Source organism: Lipotes vexillifer, unplaced genomic scaffold (assembly GCF_000442215.2).
Source record: "Lipotes vexillifer unplaced genomic scaffold, Lipotes_vexillifer_v1.1 scaffold625, whole genome shotgun sequence".
Taxonomy (NCBI): domain Eukaryota; kingdom Metazoa; phylum Chordata; class Mammalia; order Artiodactyla; family Lipotidae; genus Lipotes; species Lipotes vexillifer.
Genome location: NW_006771655.1, coordinates 342140 through 350555, shown reverse-complemented (window position 1 = coordinate 350555; position 8416 = coordinate 342140).

The window sequence follows — 8416 nt, the reverse complement described above, 5'->3', positions numbered from 1 at the left end:
ACAGAGCCCAAGCGCTCTGGAACCCGCGCGCCACAACTACAGAGCCCATGCACCTTGGAGCTTGTGCACAACTAGAGAAGAGAAAACCCGCAGGCTACAACTAGAGAGAAGCCTGTGTGCCACAACTAAGACCCGACGCAGCCAAAAATAAATAAATGAATAATAAATAAATCTTAAAAAAACAAAAAGTAAATAACAAGGCAAACAGAAGTTTCCTAGAGAATTAGCTAATCCTTAGGTGGGCCCCGTGCACATAATGCAGCCCTCCTCTGGGCTTCATTTCTAGGTCTAATCCCTAGGTGGGCCCCGTACACATAATGCAGCCCTCCTCTGGGCTTCATTTCTAGGTCTAATCCTTAGGTGGGCCCCGTGCACATAATGCAGCCCTCCTCTGGGCTTCATTTCTAGGTCTTCATGTTGCAAGAAATGGAAAATACCAACGTATCTTGTCTAGAACAATAAATACTGGCTTCTGTAGCTGTCTAGAGGTAATGGGATGTCAGGTATGGTATGATCAGGGCTCTGGCTCACTTTCTCTCTCTCTAAGCATTGTCTTCTCCATGGGTCAGCTCTGTCTGTGTACAGGGTGGCCAAATGCTTGCTGCAGGTCCAGGTGGCACATCCATAGGCCATAGTGACTTGGAGTAGAACAGCAGTGCTCTGGGCCAGGGTGCCAAGCATGCCCCAGGGTCTCTCCAGATTGGGCAGTTTAGGTCACAGGCCCATCCCTGGAGCAATGATGACCTGGATGGGGAGGTGACCTGGATGGGGAGGTGAGAGTAGGGGTTGGCCCAAGGCTCAGGAGTTGAGAGGACGAGCAGAGAGTGGAATGAAAACCTGGACTGTCCCTAAAAAGAAGGGGAGGGATGGATGTGGGGAAGGAGCCCAGGGAAGAACAATGGACGGAAAAGAGGAGATTGACAAGGAAATCCCTTAGGCGGGTTGCGGCTGGTGTAATCATCCAGGCTTGGGGACTGTCTGGCTGGCAGCGGGTGCAGTAGCTCAGGTGTGGAGGGCGGAAGGGGCTCTGGGTGAGGGTGCAGCTGGAGGGGGGTGGGACATAGCAATGGATGAATGAAACTTTTATTAATCGTGTCAACAAGTATGTTTTGAGCACACACTGCACCAGGCCCTTTACAAAGTGCTAGGATAATACAGTGAGTGAGGTAGGCATGAAACCACATGGACCTTGTGTGGTAGTGCTGTCTTCAATTTCTGTGGAAGACAAATTCACTAACATATAAAGAGACACATCAAACAAAAATCATGACACGTTTTGAAAAATGCTGCAAAGGTACCAAGGGGGAGAAGTGGCGGGGGGGGGGGGGGGGGGGGGAGGCTGCTCGCGGAAGGGGACGGGGAGGGCCGTCTCGGGACTCAGCCGGTGCGGGAAGTAATCGGGTAGCAGGAGTTGCAAAGGGAGGAGGGACCCGGGGGGCACGGGATCCGCTGGGGCGGTCCGGTCGTGGCTCTGCAGGGCCTCGCGGACCCCGGGGCTTCCCCTTCCTAGCCGCGCCCAGAGTCAGGGGCTTCCCCATCGCGGGCGGGGCCTCTGCTCGCCCTGATCCCACTCCTGGCTCCAGGCCCCTTCCCCCCGTGGCACCCCTCTCCCCTAGACCCTCCTTCTCCCCTGGGGCACCCGACGGCCTCTGCAGGACCCCAAAGGAACCTCAACTACAGCAGGTAGCAGGAGCCCCGCCCACTCTCCCACAGGTCCCGCCCACATCCCGGCCACAGCCCCGCCATTGGCTTCCCAGAGCTGGGGCCTCCTCGGATTGGTCCATCTGCGCTAGACCTCGCCCTCCCGCCCGCACAAAGAAAGGGGCCCGCTCAGCCCACCCCACCAAAGACTGCAAGGAATTTGGGGGGGCTGGGTCCCAAGGTTGCAAGCCCCGCTCTCGCCCCGACCGAGGCGGCCCGGTTGAGTCACAGCCTGGGGGTTGTAATAGTAACTGCGGTCGAGGTTGTTGTGAGCCCCAGATGCGCTGACTTAGGCCTTGGGGGGTTCCGCTTTGGGAAAACCCGGGTCTCCCAACCCAGAACTCGCGCCCGCCCCCGCCCCCCACCCCCGGCTCCATTCCCACCTAGGAACTTACCCTCTAGGCCTTGCCACTCTGTCACTCCGCTGTTTGCCCTTCGTGCTGAGGTGGGGGTGGGTGGACACCGATTTCGAGTTACTTGATTGTGAAGCTGTTACAGATGAGAAAACTGAGGCTCACAGAGGGTAGGTAGCCTGGGCCAAGTCACACAGCAGTCAGGAGTAGCCGAAAAAAAAAATAATGAGGTGTGGGAAGAGGGGGGAGAGGGCTGTGGACGGCGTGATCATCGGTGCCTCCTCCCCCCTTTCCTCCCTGCACACCTGAGAGTCAGCAGCTAAGTCAGGGAAGCGTCTTCAGGGTGACGGAAGGGTGTGCCAAGACAGCCTGCAGGCTGAGGGAGTTGACTTGATTTGATTTGATTTATTTACTTTTTATGGTCAGAACGTGAGCCATTTTAATGTAGTCAAGATTCTTTGTTCAGAATTTTATTTTCTTTATCAGTGATGTGCTTGATCCCAAACAACAGCACAGTCCAACAGATACATAATGAAGCCATAAATGCAAATCACATATTTAGTTTTAAGGTTTCTTGTCTGGAGGAGGAGATTTTAGCAAGAAAACCTGGCAGTGGTGTCTAGAGAGCGTGTATAGGCTTTGTTTCCACCTCCACCTCCCAGGCAAGTTTTGCCCCCTTGAAACTTTCCTTATCTGTAAAATGGGTTGGTAACAGCTGTGAGGATTAGCTGAGACCCTGCCAGTGCCAGGCACACAGTAGGGGCGGACATGCAGCACTGTGAAGAGCCACGAGGGCAAGCTGGGGTGAGGGTCCAGGCTGCCCTGGGAACCGTGGGTGTGGGGGGACATTTGGGCCTTCCCGGGGCAGGGGCGGTGTGAAGCGGGGGACGGGGATGGAGCCTCCCAGTGCCCAGCAAGGACCAGCAAGGGGTGTGGGTGGGCTTGAGGACCTCACGCTTCCCAGAAACACCTTAAACTGTTTCAAAGCTGATGGCACTTCTGAAGTTTTGGGAGAGGGTGGGCGGGTGGTGGGAACACTGGCCAGGACCCCTGGATTCAAGCTTGAGGCGTGTGGTATATCTCCAAGTGAGGGGTCAGGGCTGTCCCCTTGTCCTCAGCCAGTCACTGGCCCTGCCCTCCTGGAGGAAGCCCCCTCCTGCTCTCTCCACTTCCCTGGCTCGTTGCTGGGGCCTCTCCATTCTTTCTCCTGAACATAAGAATCCAAACCCTCCTGCCACCTCCAGGGTCAATGCAGGGTACAGCCACCACCCTCTGCCACCTGGCTTCATGTCCCCAAGCTGGCCACCCCACTCCTGCACACCCCCCATGGGAGCCCTCTCCACCCTGTGCATGGAAGCCCACCTTGCTCTGCCCCAGCCAGTGGCTTTGGGACTCAGCTGTTCCAGAAGGGAAATGAAAGAAGGGGCAAAGGGGAGAGGCAGGAAGAGATCTTCTGTTTCTGGCTTTGTCTTGAAAACTCACGTCAAGCGTCTTCGTGCTGTCCTGGGAGGGGGTCTGGGGCTTCCAGGGGCCGGTCCAGGGCAGAGACAGGTGGGGAAGCTGGAATGGCGGGGGTGGGGTGAGGTGGGGTAGGGTGGTGGTGGAGTGGAGTGGGGGAGCCTGGGGGAGGGTGGGGCAGGGCAGGGGCCTCCGGGCCTCTCCTCTGCCCTTCCCTTCCTTCCAAGACAATGGGCTGCCAGCTGAGGGAGATAAGGGGCTGGATGGGAGCCCAGTGGAATCACAGCCTCTGGCAGCTGCCTGGAGGAGGGAGGCTTCCCCGAGGATGCCCCCGCCCCCCACAGCCTCCAGGGCCTCTGGTCCCCATTACTCTGCACCTTCGTGGAAGGGAGGCCCGAAGGCTGTGCCTGGTTGGTCACCACAGGCCCCCTCCTGACTCAGGGACTCAGTCACTCAAGGACAACGTCTTCCTTCCTCCCTCCCTCGACCCCCGCCCCACCCCACCCCGCGTCTATTTCTCTCTCTGTCTTTCTTCAAACGCAAAGTGCACCTACCTTGAGTACATGTATGCATCTGTTGAGACGTGTCCAGCCAGGATGTCAGCCTGTGGAGCCCAGGATGGGCCTGTGGTGGGAGCGGGCCAGGTGTGGCTTGGCGGAGTGTAGGTAGGCCAGATGGCTTAGTTTGGAGGGAAAGGAGAACCTAAAAATTTCTCAGTAACGTTTATATTGATTATATATATATATATTTGTTTTGTTTTGTTTTGTTTTGCTGTACGCGGGCCTCTCACTGTCGTGGCCTCTCCCCTTGCGGAGCACAGGCTCCGGACGCACAGGCTCAGCAGCCATGGCTCACGGGCCCAGCCGCTGTGCGGCATGTGGGATCTTCCCGGGCTGGGGCACGAACCCGCATCCCCTGCGTCGGCAGGCGGACTCCCAACCACTGCGCCACCAGGGAAGCCCGATTATATATTGAAATGATCACATTTGGGGCATACTCATGGGTTAAATAAGATATATTATTAAAATTGATTTCACTGGTTTATTTTTACCATGTTAATGAGGCTGCTGGAACATTTAAAGTTACATCCGTGGCTGATACCGAACATTTCCAGCTCCTAGAAGCCCCCTGGAGCCCCACCTGGCCAGCACCTCCCCGACTAGCTTTGACTGTTCTTGAACTTCCTAAAAGGAGTCACCCAGCAAGCGCTCCTTTCCGTCTGTGGGGTCATCATGGTGGTGGAGTTGCCGCACCCTCATGGGGAATTTAACAAGCCAGACTCTGGACGGAGCACAAAGATGCTGTGGCCACCACGACAGCAGGGTCCTTGCCTTGGAGCAGCCCACAAGTGGCAGGAATGATGCCGGGGCTCCCCGGGGCTGCAGAGAGAAAGGGGCACCTGAGCGAGGCCCACATCTGAACTAGACTGGGTTGAACTGTGACCCCCCCCCCCAAATTCATTTCCCTTTGGAACCTCAGAATGTGACCTTAGGATAGGAAATAGGATCTTGGCAGGTGTCATTATGTAGGGATCTTGGAAGAGAGCCTGGGTTGGGGGCGGCCCCTGCATCCATTGGCTGGTGTCTTTATAAGAGAAAGGAGAGGGAGATTGGGACCCGGAGAGACGCCAGGAAGGAGGTCTTGTGAAGGCAGAGGAAGAGATGGGGTGATTCGGCCACAAGCCAAGGAACACCCGGGGCCACCAGAGCCCGGAAGAGGCAGGTAGGAGACTTCCCTGGAGCCTCTGGAGGGAGCACGGCCCTGCCGACACCTTGATTTCCGCCTCTGGACTCCAGAACTGTGAGAAAATAAATTCCTGTTGTTTTAAGCCAACTAGTTTGTGGTAATTTGTTATGGCAGCCCCAGGAAACCCATCTACGGAGACTTGGAGCACTCATCTGGGAACAGAGGGGAAACTGAGGCACTGGGGGCATGCGAGTGAGGCCTCCTCACAGAGCACAGGTTTGGGACCCCTCCTGGACTAGCTGGGCATCCCTGAGCAAGTCACTGCACCTCTCTGAGCCCCACTGTCCTCCTTGAAGAGGCACTGCTGAGACTGGACGGAAACCCTCCTACCCAGGGCTGGGGGGCACTGCAGATGGTAGGGAGGGGCCTCCGTCCCTCTGCCCCCAGAGGTGCTCTGAGCCTGGCTCCTCAGTGACACTGATGCTGCAGGAGTCAGCTCAACATCGGCTCCACCATCACTGTGCACAGACCCTGGGGTGCCCGGAGACACTGGCTTCTAAGTCATTCCTGTTAGGGTTTTGCCTTGCACAGGTTTTATAAAAAAATCCATAAGTAGGCCAGAGACAAGGCAAGGGACACTGCAGCCCTCTGGCCACTGCATGATGCCTGCCAGGGCCCAGACAGAGCTGCTGGGAGGGAAGTGCCCCCTGCGGGCACTTCCCAGGCTCTGCACCCTGTCTTCCCCTCCGCTGCCTTCCTGCAGGTCACCGCCTCGTGGGGTGAGGGCTAGAGGGCGGTGGGAGTCTGGAGACGGCAGGGGGAGGCGGAAGGAACTGTGGGGTCCCAGCCAGTGTGGAGAGGCTGGGGCTGGAGGAGGCCTTGATCTGAGCAGGCTTGTGACCCTCCCCCAGGTGCCTGTCTGGTCCTACTCATGCTGCCCCCTTCCAGCCACTCAGACGGTGTCAAAGTTCTTCCCCCCAAAACAGAAACTGCTTTCTGAGCACATCCTCTGGGCCCTGCTTGGTCCTCGTGACCCTCGGGACGTGGGGCTCCAAGGCCCCCCGCGCCCCATCATGCTGACTCACCCTCTTGCACATGGCACCTCCTGCCCATCTCAGCCCCGGGGCCTGCTCCTCCCATCTGTCTTCCCCAGGTGTCAACAGGAGCATGCCACACTCCCACTGAAACCTTCCATGGCTCCCCAGCACTCCCAGGATAAACCCTGAGCACAGACCTGCAGGCTCCGGCCTCTCCACCACCCTGTCTCCCCCCCACCCCTGCCCCCATGCACCCCAGACCAAACCCCAGGTGGTCCCTGAACTCCTCCTGCCCTGCAGGCTCCCGTGGACACATATCTTTTTCAGGACATTTCCCCACAGCCCTCTGAGGTGGGCAGTATGGTACCCATTTCACAGAGGACAACGCTGAGGCTCGAGAGAGAAAGGAAGCTAGAGGATGAGCAAGGGCCTGCACCCCGGTGGCTGCAGCTGCCCACAGCCCTGCTTGGAGACTGTTGCCCCATCCGTGTGCCAACCTCTATTTCTTTGGCACCTTTGGTGAAAATCAAATGACTGGATAAGTCAATTGGGCTCAATCTTCTATTCCATCCATCTGCGTGTCGGTCCTGTTCCAGAACTTTGCCATCTTCCTTACTGTGGCGTCAGAGAAAGTCACAAGGTTAGGCAGCAGTAAGTTCTCTTTGTTTTATTTTTTCCCCCTCACTCAACCCCTGGCCACCACCATTCCACCTTCTGTCTCTCTCAGCATGGTTCCTCCAGGGACCTCATATAAGCAGAACCCTACACTATTTGTCCTTTCGTGTCTGGCTCAGTTCACTGAGCATACTGTCCTCAAGGTCCGTCCCCGTTGTAGCAGGTCTCAGAATTTCACTCCTTTTTAAGGCTAAATGACATTTCATTGTATGATGGACCACATTTCGTTTATCTGCTCAGCTGTCAACGGGACTTCCCTGGTGGTCCACTGGTTAAGACTCCACGCTTCCACTGCTGGGGGCACGGGTTCGATCCCTGGTCAGGGAACTAAGATCCCACAAGCCACTCAGCGTGGCCAAAAAAAAAAAAAAAAAGCTGTCAATGGTCACTTGGGTTCCTTCCACTTTTTGGCTACTGTGAATAAACAGTGCTGTGAACATGGGTGTGCAAATACCTGTTCAGGTCCCTGCTTTCAGTTCTTCGGGGCTTATACCCAGAAGTCGAATTGCTGGACCATACAGTCATTCTATGGGGTGTGGATTTGGGGAGAAGCACATTGTCAGCTTGGCTAAGAGAAGTGAGGGAAGGTCTGCAGGAGGGCTCTGGGAAAGGTTTCTTCTATTTATAAAAACAGCCTTCCACAGAGAGCTGCTGGAGTTAGGGAGTCTGGAGTCTCTGAACTCAGATGAGAAAGCAATCACATCCTGATCATCACTGACTGAGTTTAGCATTTCCCTCCTTTAGGACTGTGAACAGCAAACCCCAGAAGGGCCTGTGGCTTTGCCACCAACACTGTCACCGAGGGTTTCAGAACATGGTACCTCTATTGCAGAAATTTCAGAATGTCGTTTGGACTCAAGTAATGGTAGTTCTTAAATCCACCACTAGGTATTATTTAATGTATTAAAAGAAAGTCCATATTAGCACATCACAAGTAAACAATAGGTTGACAATTTGTATGTAATTGGCTTCCTTTGTAATGCTACGTATTCTGTCTTATGCATTTAAAAACATGATACTGAGAAGGGGTTTGTCAAAAGCCTAGTTTAGATGATGCTGGGGAGATGTGATGTCTGGAACCCTGGTAGCCATTTGGTGACTCTGAGGGGCTCAGCCTGAGAGTAAAGCTGACTCAGTAAGGATGGTAGAGAGAGGAGTAGGGGAAGTTCCAGGGTCCTTTCCCAGCTATTATCAGAATTACCCAACCCAGGAAACTCCCCTCTTCAGGGCTTCTTATTTCTTGCCGTTAACTACTGGACTTGTTATTGATATTTATCCAGTTGAGTCAAGTTTCTTTCCTTCTTTCTTTTTTTTGGCCACCTGCAAGGCTTGCAGGATCTCAGTTCCTCGACCAGGGACTGAACCTGGACCACGGTAGTGAAAGCCCGGAACCTAACCATTAGACCACCAGGGAACTCCCAATTTTTTTGGTTGGTTGTGTTTTTCTTGCCGTGAAGATTTCATGACTGAAAGACAGTGTTTCCAAAGGGATCCATAATGGCCTAG